At 34.8% G+C, this 10475-nt stretch overlaps 1 long non-coding RNA gene across 1 annotated transcript; it reads right to left on the reverse strand.

The window, feature by feature from the left end:
* Positions 1-1656: 1656 nt before the first annotated feature.
* LOC143661618 (uncharacterized) lies at positions 1657-9304 on the reverse strand. The gene is made up of 3 exons (XR_013164738.1): positions 9142-9304; positions 5420-5466; positions 1657-1907 (listed from the first exon to the last, which is right to left on the reverse strand). It is a non-coding gene; the product is annotated as an uncharacterized LOC143661618 (long non-coding RNA).
* Between the last annotated feature and the right edge of the window lie 1171 nt (positions 9305-10475).

Below are 10475 nucleotides of genomic sequence, written 5' to 3' on the forward strand. Positions count from 1 at the left end.
GTACAAACATGTAAGGGTGACCTAAAAGCAGTCCTGCTGGTCAAACACAGAACTACCAGATGTTTCCGCTACTAAGTATGTTCCCCATAGTACTGAAAAGGTGGAAGCCACCCAGAACAGAAAGTGGTCCATACCAATAGAAATATGAACATAAGCTAATTTCCCAAATGAAGGGACATGTGTGACATCAGTTTGCCAAATTTCATTTGGTTGTAATCTTCATGGATTTACTCCAGATGTGAATGGTATAGAGCGTAAGGGACAACAAGTGGGACAATGTTGAATAACCTGTTGAGCATGAGTTAAGTGAAATTTTTGTTGTAAACTTTTGGAATTTCAATGGGTAAGATTATGCCACTTAGAAGCTTCTGCAGTTCCAATTAATAATTTATCAACTTTATCATTACCTTCTGATATTATTCTGGGCAGATGGGTATGAGATCAAATGTGGATGATAAAAATTTTATTGATATGCTGTTGAATAGTGTCTTGTAATTGCTTAAACAATTGGCCTAATTCTGACTCATCAGTATTTAGCATTACCATTTCAATGTTACAAGTGACAGTAACCAGAATATTGTGAATCTGCTACAAAATTGAGTGATTCTGGTTTAACTCTTATTAGTTGAATGATTGCTGCTAATTCTATTCTTATACAAGGCTCATTATTCCCTTGCAATATTTTCACAAAAGAGGGAGTAACTGTTCCCTCTTTTTAACAGGAGGAATACTTTGCTCCCATGCCTGAATTGAAGCAAGACATGTCTGAACAATAGCCATATCAGTAAATTGCAGTTGAGCTCCTATTCCTGCCACTGACAAGTTCCCATAATTTGGTCTGCCATTACAGGAGCAGGAGGTCGGGCACCAGCATTTCTAGCATTCTGTTGATTGGCCTCATCAAGCAAACATGCTTTCTACTGTAAAAACTGTGAGGCAGTAAAGGCAGCACAAGCAAACACTTCCCAATCTCATGGAATTAATCTTTCAGACTGCTCTAATCCCCTTAACTATCCAATCATGAATGGGGATGAAGTTCCATATTGAAAACAGGCAGCTTTTCATTCTTTTGAAATAAATTTTATGCTTAAATTGGTGACCACCTTCAGGGTACCATGCATTAGGATGAATTTCAGTAATTTATATAGGAAACATATAAGCTTCAGCATCCCCTTCTAATTTTGCTGTCTAATTCTGAAATAAACTACAGGTTCATGAGGTACTACTATAGAAACTCACAGAGGGCATTTGCTTCCTGTGAACTCAGCTGGTACAAAAGGAGGAGGATGCTCAATACCCCTTTTGACCAACATAAATGTCTTTGTTAGACAACATTTCAACTGATGGTAAAAGTGGGAATTCATCAGAATGAAGACAAGTTGCCCTTTCCTCCCATTTTATTTCATCTGCAGCATTAGCTGGCCTATCACTCTTATGTTCACTATCGCTCTCATTTCCTAAGCTACTATCCTGTAGTGGCTTTAATATTGCAGAAATCATATTACATAAGGACCAGACAGCAAGTGGGATATTTTCCTCTTGTGTATAAACCTTTTTTTAATTCCTTTATCACTTCATGCCATTGTTTAAGTTTTAAGGTTCCTCTTTCCAGCAACCAGTAACAATATTTCTGAATAAAGCATAATAATTCTGTGATTTTATTCTTTTTTTAACTTTCACTCCATTTGCCCTTAACAAAGCATACAACAAAGTTTCATATTCAGCATGCAAAGTATTTTGCCCCATTGTAACCCTGATTAACAAATTCCCAGAACAAAACTTTACTAAGTTCTTGGAGTCCAGACTCTCCCTCCTTTGGGTCTTGGTGGTGTGACACAATCCTCTCCAATCAGTTGGAACCTTCCCTTCTTCAGATCCCTGTTCAGGTGCCAGTTTCCAGGAATTCCCTGGAGAACAGCAGAGATAGGGAGCAAAAATGAATATTGATATTAGACAAGAGGAAAAATGCACCAGCCAGGCAATATTGAATCTATGCTGAATTTCACACCCCTTCTTCCTAAATAGCAAAATTTCAACATTGCAACATCATTAAAATTAAACATTAGTAATAACTTGCACATAATTTTGCAGCTATTAAGGTAAAATTTAATTTTGAATATATTTTTCTAATGTGTTCCAGAAATGTATATTTTTCTTTTGTTCTTACCAATTATTTTGGAAGTGATATTGTGCTTTTTAACTAATTGTTGGAAGCACACATATTCTATTATTCAATAGTGTTTACTTGATCTACTGGTTATACTGTGTATAACCCTGTATAGTTATACACAGTAATCTACTTAAAATATTGCATCATTCATTGTTCAAATCTTTTCAGATTTGTAAATATTTTGTTATATATACAAAGACATAGGTATACATGTAAAAATTTATTCAGATATATATGCATGTTTATATTAATCAATATTCAAATATGCATGTAAATGTACATACATGTGTTTGTATATATGTATGTATAAATATCACTCCCTTTCTTTTGTAAGTTCTCCAGAAAAATATTCAAATGTGAAAAAATAAGAAAATCATTGTTTCTCATGTTATATTTTTCCAAATTAAATCTTATGCATTATGTACAATTAAGATATCAAATAGATTACTGTTTTTAAGGATGAAAGTTTATGTAAGACTTTGTGTTTGCAAACTGAGTTCACAGCAGACTTTAAGATATACTCCTTTATACTTATTCTTTTAAAAATTAATTTTGAAGTGAAAAATTGAGCTCACTAGAATTGTAATAAATATTTACTTATCCAGTTATGTATCATTGAAATTTTATGCATTGTAACATTCTTCTATGGAACTCTTTTCATAATGACTTTTATCTATGTATTACTTATGTTTTTCTTATTTTCATGTATATTTGACTGATTTATTTTCATTTATTATGAAAAAATCACCAATGCATTAGCTCTTTTATAATTTAATGATATCATCTGTTACATATTTGAATTTATGTAATTTTCATTTTTCATAAGAATTTTTCATCATTGCACATTTGTTCATTTTTTAATTCTTTGCAGATTTTTGTCTTTTTCTTATAAATTTACCTTCCATATCCAGCCTCAGCCTGCTCTAATGTATGCAATTCTGTATCAACATATTCATCTACTCAGTTTTGAAGCTTGAATTTAATAATCAATAAATTTCTTTCATTTTCTAAAAGTTAATTAACTGAATAAAAGTGGTTCACAAGTACAATAAAATATTTATTGAAATACTGCTCAGCAATACAAACTTGTTCTTATTTTAAATATTTTGCTAATATTTGGTGTTGCTTATTTTTGATTCTGTGTTTTAATAAACATACCCCTGACTTATTTATGGCATGATAATTGGACTTTGGTGAGCTCCTGTAAAATAACAGTTCAGTCCTTAATTGAGAAATACCTAGGGAAACTCAAAGAAAATAAGGTTACCAAAGTCAAGGAAATCAGAGGAAATGTTAGCCTCTAATAACTACAGGAACAGTAAACATAATCTAACTCCTATCTAGATAAACATAAAACTTCACACTTGTGAAAGATTAAATCATTTCCCCCTATGTGGGATGTTCATAATTATTAATCCATTGTTGTGGATATGAAAGCATTATAAATATGACCTTTTGGAGATGTTATTTTTAGTTAATGTGCAATCCAACTGAATAAGTTTGGGAATGAAACCTATCCCTGGAGGTTTAATGAAGAAAGAACATGTAGTGGAGACAAAGCTGGCAGCCAAAAGAATCTTGAAGAGAAAGGAGAAAACATTGTCATGTGACAGGAAACCTAAGGAAGCAATACTTCTAGAGTTGGAAACCATAAACCAGTAAATTACTTTTGTTACACTGTCCTGATATGTGGTAATGGCATAGCAGCTTGGAAACTAAGACAGTTTTTTAATATTAGAAAGTGGGTAGTGGCTATCCAAACACATAAAAATGTGGAAATGGCTTTGAAATTATGAAATGGGTAAGCATGAAGAACTATGTGGTCTGCGTGAAAAAAATGGCTGATTACAAATGGAATCAGCTGTGGATGCAGCTGACGTGATCATGATTTAATTCTATGAAATGTCCTCATTGCCACAGACAGGCCAGCACTTGCCCAACCAGACAAGCAGATACCACCACTTGGCCAAGTTGACACATGAACCTGACCATGACAATGTATTTTTTTGGTTTGGTTTTTGGCATGGGCAGACTCAGGGAATCAAACACAAGTCTCCAGCTCATCAGGTGAGGATTCTTGCCACTGAACCACTGTTGCACTGCCCTCTGTGTGTTATTAACATTCTTTTCAATACAAGTATCCTGAAATGCAAGTATAGGGGCTATTAATAATCAGCAACAAGAGATAGTCTATCTTTAGTTGTTCTATAAAACAAGAGAGCATTAGATGTTCTCATTGTGGTTGGAGGAAGTACCTGTGCAATCATAAATGAGACATGTTGTTTCTATGTTAATAAAACTTGGTAGGTAAAAGAAAATCTTAAAAATTTAAGAGAAAACATAGAAACCATTAAAAAAGCCCAAGGTGCTAATTATGGGAACAAACTGTGGCTATCTTCATTTCTTTCCTATTTCACTTCACTGCTAAAATTATTTCTTGTATCCCTTATAACACCATTAGTAATATTTTTAGTTCTTCTCTTTGATCCTTGTCTCCTATAGCTCTTCTCCAAGTTCATATGCCAAGTCATCTGGTCAATAACTCAAAAAAACATGAATGATGTCTCTCAATATGAGAAGGAGCAGAAACAACTTGTTCTCCTGTCCCAAGGCATCTCCTCAATAATACATGAATTAGATCTCCCAATATGAGAAGTAGTAGAAACTTTTTTTCTCCTGTGCTATGGCACATCTGGACACCCCACAAATTCTTCCCCTTAGGCTGACTATGCCCCATTATCAGCCAGAAGCAGCTACAGAAAATGGACTGTCACCTCCACTCCTCCATTACCAAAGACCAGAAAGTCCTGGAGGAAGAGACCCTTTTCCCCATTATGTGAGCTACCCCCGGCAAATATTTCAGAAAGCTCCTCCCACCCCAATCCATGATAGTTCACATCTCCTTCATGCTCCATAAATTGCCCTCTTGTGATAAACTCCCTTACTCAACCTCCACCCTCTAACAGATGCACCCAGCAGATTCATTCTTACAGTAAAGTTCCTTACTCAACCTCCACCTTCTGGCAGATACATTCTTGCAGTAAACTCCCTTACTCCATATCCACCCTCTGAAAGCCACAACCCTTCATAACTAAGGCAGCACTTAAATTTTAAACTTCACCGACAGAAGGCTCCCAACTCCCCAAAACCCACCAATGAAAACCTGCCTAACTCCTACCCCCAACTCCCTACCCTGAAACCATAAAAACCGTATCCCCTGACATCTCAGGGCAGACATTTCTCACCCACTTGAAGTGCTGCCCAGGTGGCTCTGCTTCCTCCTGAAATAAAATTGCCTGAAGAAAAAAAAGAGAGAGTTTGAAAGTATTCACAGAACAGAAACTGAGAGAATTTATAAACAAGAGATCTACTGTTTAAGAAATATTAAAAGAGAGTGCTAGAAGGTGACAGGAAGAGATGGAGGAGAAGTTTGGAGTAGAGTGTAGAAATGAAGATTATTTGTAAGTGTAACTAAGGGGTAAAAAGAAAAACAATAAAGTTTGACATATCAAATACAAAAAACAAATGGTTGAATAAATTACTGGCTTAACAATAATTACATTGAATATCAAAAGTCTGGCAGAATGGATTTAAAAAACAGGATCCATACATATACTGTCTACAAGATATTCACTTTAGACCCAAGTATGAAAATACGCTGAAAGTGAAAGTTTGGAAAAATACATTCCATGCAAAGAGCAGTGAGCAAAGATGAGTGTAGGTATAATAAAATCAGAAAATAAGACTTAAAGTGTAAAGGAGTTAAAAACACATGGCAGGACGCTATGAGTTAATAGAAAAAAACTAATCAAGAAGAAATAACAATCATAAATATTTATGTACCTGGCCTGGGTGCCCCAAAATACATGAACCAAACACTGGCAACATTGAAGGGAGAAATACACACCAATACAGTAGTAGTTGGAGACTCCAGTACAGCAACCTTTATAATGAATAGAATATCTAAACACAGGGTCAATAAAGAAACAGAGATCTTGAATAATCTCTGTTTTATGTTAATCAGGGTTAACAGACATTCTTGAAACATTCCACCCCACAACAGATGATCATTTATATGTTGCTATTATCACAGTTTCTTAAATTATGATGCTACATATAAATGATGTGAATTCAGAATGTAGTCAACCCCTTCACTGCTTTGCTTGATTGTGAACAATATATTTCAACATTATCCAAATCAAAGTGTTCCCTAATTTCAAACAATGAACACAAGCATAAAAGAACTAATTCTCCTCATGAGGAATAACAAAATTGAATGTCTGAATAAAGCCACTTCCACATTGCCTGCAATCATGGTCCAACCCAAATACCTGGTCCCTCTTCAGGGCTTAATGCCACCCCACCCCAACCCCCACATTCCTGTCTCCAGTTCACCAATCCACACACCAATCCCAGAAATATGGGAGGCTACAACAAAGGGGTGGGGCAGGAAAGAGCCTGGAATTTTCTTTACCTCGAATTTCAGCTTTTACAGTATGCAAATCAGAAGGAAAATTAAGCATAAAAGATTATCCTGTATAGTATGCTCAAGTTTAATGAGAATTAATTTAAAGTTAATATGTTATTAAGAAAACTGTTTAGATGAATGCATAAGGCAGATGACTTTTCCATAAGGCAAATTGTAACCTCTCTGGCATTTTGTTCTTTAAAATGCATGATGATTTGAAGTTTAATATTAGAAAAAACAGAAGCTGAACAGCAATGAAATTATTCTTCTGATTTAAATACAATCCAAAGAAGAGAATTCAAATTTGATATTCAATAACTGTAATTGATATTATGTTTTAAATTGTAATTACATATTGTATTTTACAGAGAAAGCCAACTTACATCTATCTAACTATTCATTAAATAATTTATTTTTATTCATTTTAAAATTACTAATTAAGTTCCTGGAAGAATGTTAAGTATGGATGATATAAAGATATATATATATAGTCCCAACCCTAAAGATCTTTACACATGATAGTGTTGGAAAAACAGATCGTCAAGATTCAGAAGAGACTATGAAGATGGTGGTGTAGAGAGTTCTAGAATTTACTCTATCCTCTAAACATAGATAGCAACTATTCATTAAGTGTCTGAAACAACCATTTAGGGGACTTCAAAGACCAGAAGCACATCAGCCAGGAATGACTGTAAGAAAGAGAATGATAAATCACTGTGAAGAGCTGTGAGTAAATACTTCAATGCTGTGTAGGCTAGTTCCCCTCCCCCAAGGGTTTTGAAGGTTGACATGGGAGTCACTCTCTGGTGGGAAGCAGAAGCTCTCTCTCCTAGGAACAAGTGGAGGGGAACTTGGCCAGGCACCAATTGTGACTTTTCATTAACAAATTTGGACTGGTGAATACAAGCTCCAAACAGAGAAATTTACAATGTAGCCAAGAACAAAACCAGGAGTTCTGATGGAGGTCCTCCAGAATTAATTCTTAGGCATGCCTATAAGTAGTCTAAGCTTCTCTGCTATGTACATAAACTTCACAAGACTAAGCATCATGATTGAGGGATTGGGCTATTGATTTGGGTGTCGCTAAGCTTGGCACAGTATCAGGGGATTCACTGACAGTAAGGCTTAATAGTTCCATATTCTTCCTCCTGTCCCTCAAGGGACTTTGCTAACACTTTTTGATTATCTGCTTAATGTACTCTAGGATGTATCCAGGAAATACAATTATCTATATAGGATTAAAGGACTTATTCTGGGCTCCCTGTGTTTCAACTGTTCAAATGAGTTATACAGATAGGTTGAGTTAGTTTATGCATTACAGAAAATTTCAGTTCCAGACCAAATAAACTTTTATTCCATTGGCCTCAAAGAGTATGTGTGGTTCTAGAATATAGACACTATCTATAAAACAAACCCTCAGGCTTTGCTTTAAACATTCACATGGCAGGGGTAGAAGTAGGGCTGCTTAAGAGTACCTAATTTTTCCAGTCTGCAGAGAACAGAATGAAGAGTTGCTCCTTCCCAAGAAATGTGGGGGCCAAGGACAGCACAAGCTGAGACTGTTATTTAAAGAATTAAGAACATTATTCTTAATTCTGGTAAAACAGAAATCACTTCAATCTGCTTTCTCTGCAGCCTCTGTATCAATCATGACCCTGGCAGGGGTGCAGTCTACTGAGAATTAAATGACAATATCAACTGAGACCTGTAAGGAACAGTAAGCTGAACAGTGTCATTTGCTGAGTAGGGCAGGAGAAGGTCAAAAAAGAAGACTTCCCTGGAAAGACTGACATCTTTTGTGTCTCCTCAGGGAAATATGATACTGATCTACCTCTCCTTTGTGAGTGCAGGAATTGTATTTTCTGGGGAAAAAATGACATTGTTATGGCTCCTCCAGGGGAACCCTACTACCAGAATCGGCCATCCAAGTAAAAGTCACTAGAGATAGTGTGAGGGAGATATTTAAAATGACCATTATAATGTTGGAATTCCTACAAACCAAAACAGACTACAGTAGATGGTGTGTCCTATGCCAGGTTTCTCTTGGATAGGATTATCATGAGCATGAAATCCAAATTCCAGACCTTCTAAGAACTTCCTGTTTTCCATTTTTTAGGTTGAAGTGAGGTTTTGAGAAAGGATTAGGTAATTGCCTGGAAGAGGCTATTTCTTGGGGCTTTAAGTGTTGTTAGGAATGATGAATGCTACAGTACAGGTTCCTGTCCATACCTGAAGAGGTACTCTAAGTATGCAGTGTTCCTACATAGGAAATAAAAACCAGTATCTGTGAGTGTCAGGGCTGTTGATGGCCCAGAGGTGACAAAATATACATTTGGGTGGGTGTTCTAGTTTGCTAGCTGCCAGATTGCAATATACCAGAAATGGAATGGCTTTTAGAAGGGGAATTTAATAAGTTCCTAGTTTACAGTTCTAAGGCTGAGAAAATATACCATTTAAACAAGTCTATAGAAATGTCCAATCTAAGGCATCAAGGAAAAGATACCTTGGTTCAAGAAGTCTGATGAAGTTCAGGGTTTCTCTCTCAGGTGGAAGGGCACATGGTGAACACAGAGATTCTCTCTCATCTGGAAGCAAACATGGTGAACACGGTGCCATCTGATAGTGCATTGTTTAATTTTTCTTCATGCTTATATCCTTGATTTGGGGTATTTCTGGGGTAAATAATATAATATAATAAAATACATCATTTCATTTGAATGCTTTCTATAAAATAGTATGAAGTATATATATATATATATATATATACACACACACAAGATTTATTCACTCTTATATTGAGCTTGAATCTTATAAGTCTTCTAAGGATAATGGGGCTAAGAAGCTACCACGTTGCAATGAAATAGTTCCATGGTTTGACAGTCTAATGCATTAGCTCCATGAAGGAGAATGATCCTGGAGTAACTATGTTCATTATTAATCGAGAGGGTGGAATTAATCCATTTGTTTCTTATTTTAATCTTACCAACTTATATTATGTGTGACACAAAGTAATATTCAAGAACATTTTTGGAATGGTGCAAGTTTGTACCTTTTTCTGCAACTGTTTTAAAATATTTTGTAAAATCTACATACTTCACCATTTAAATCCATGCTGATAAATGTTCTTCATATAATATATTAAATATAAACATAACATATTAAATCAACTTTATGCAAATAACTTAATAAAAGGGAAATGTGGAGCCTCACAATGAATGAAATATGTGTGGATTATGATACAAACCAGAGGAGTTCATATTATAATGGAAATAATTATAAAAATAATTCCTGAATTGATAATTTTTTTAAGGAAAAAATATGGGGCTCTCAATTTATGTATGTATTGATTTTAAACTAGTTCTTAAATATACCAAAGTTCCTGGGATCACTTCATAACATAGTTTGAATGAATTTTATTTAAAATTCCCTCATATTTAAGGACTTTCCTTTATATATTGGAGTTGTTTATAATTATAATACACTAGGAAAGGAATTTGCATTCTGTATAAATCTAGTAGTAAAATAATTTGCATAAAAACTGTCATTCCTCAACATATTTCTTGAAAATTAATTTCAATTGAAGTTCTAATTTGGAAGTCTGTCTTAATTACATAAATGGCATTAGATCTTAAGAAAGGAGGCAGGAAGGAAAAGCATTTCTTCCATTTGGGGTAACAATGTGTTTTAGGTGAATCTGAACTGACAAAGTAATTATAGCATATTTCCCTCATTTTACAGTTGAAATATTTTATATTTGTCCTATTTTTACTTCTCCATTTGCTCATTAGTCTAAATGCTGCTATAAATATTAGAATTAATACATTTGCATGTATGTGT

The sequence above is a fragment of the Tamandua tetradactyla genome, chromosome 2, assembly GCF_023851605.1.
Source record: "Tamandua tetradactyla isolate mTamTet1 chromosome 2, mTamTet1.pri, whole genome shotgun sequence".
NCBI lineage: Eukaryota > Metazoa > Chordata > Mammalia > Pilosa > Myrmecophagidae > Tamandua > Tamandua tetradactyla.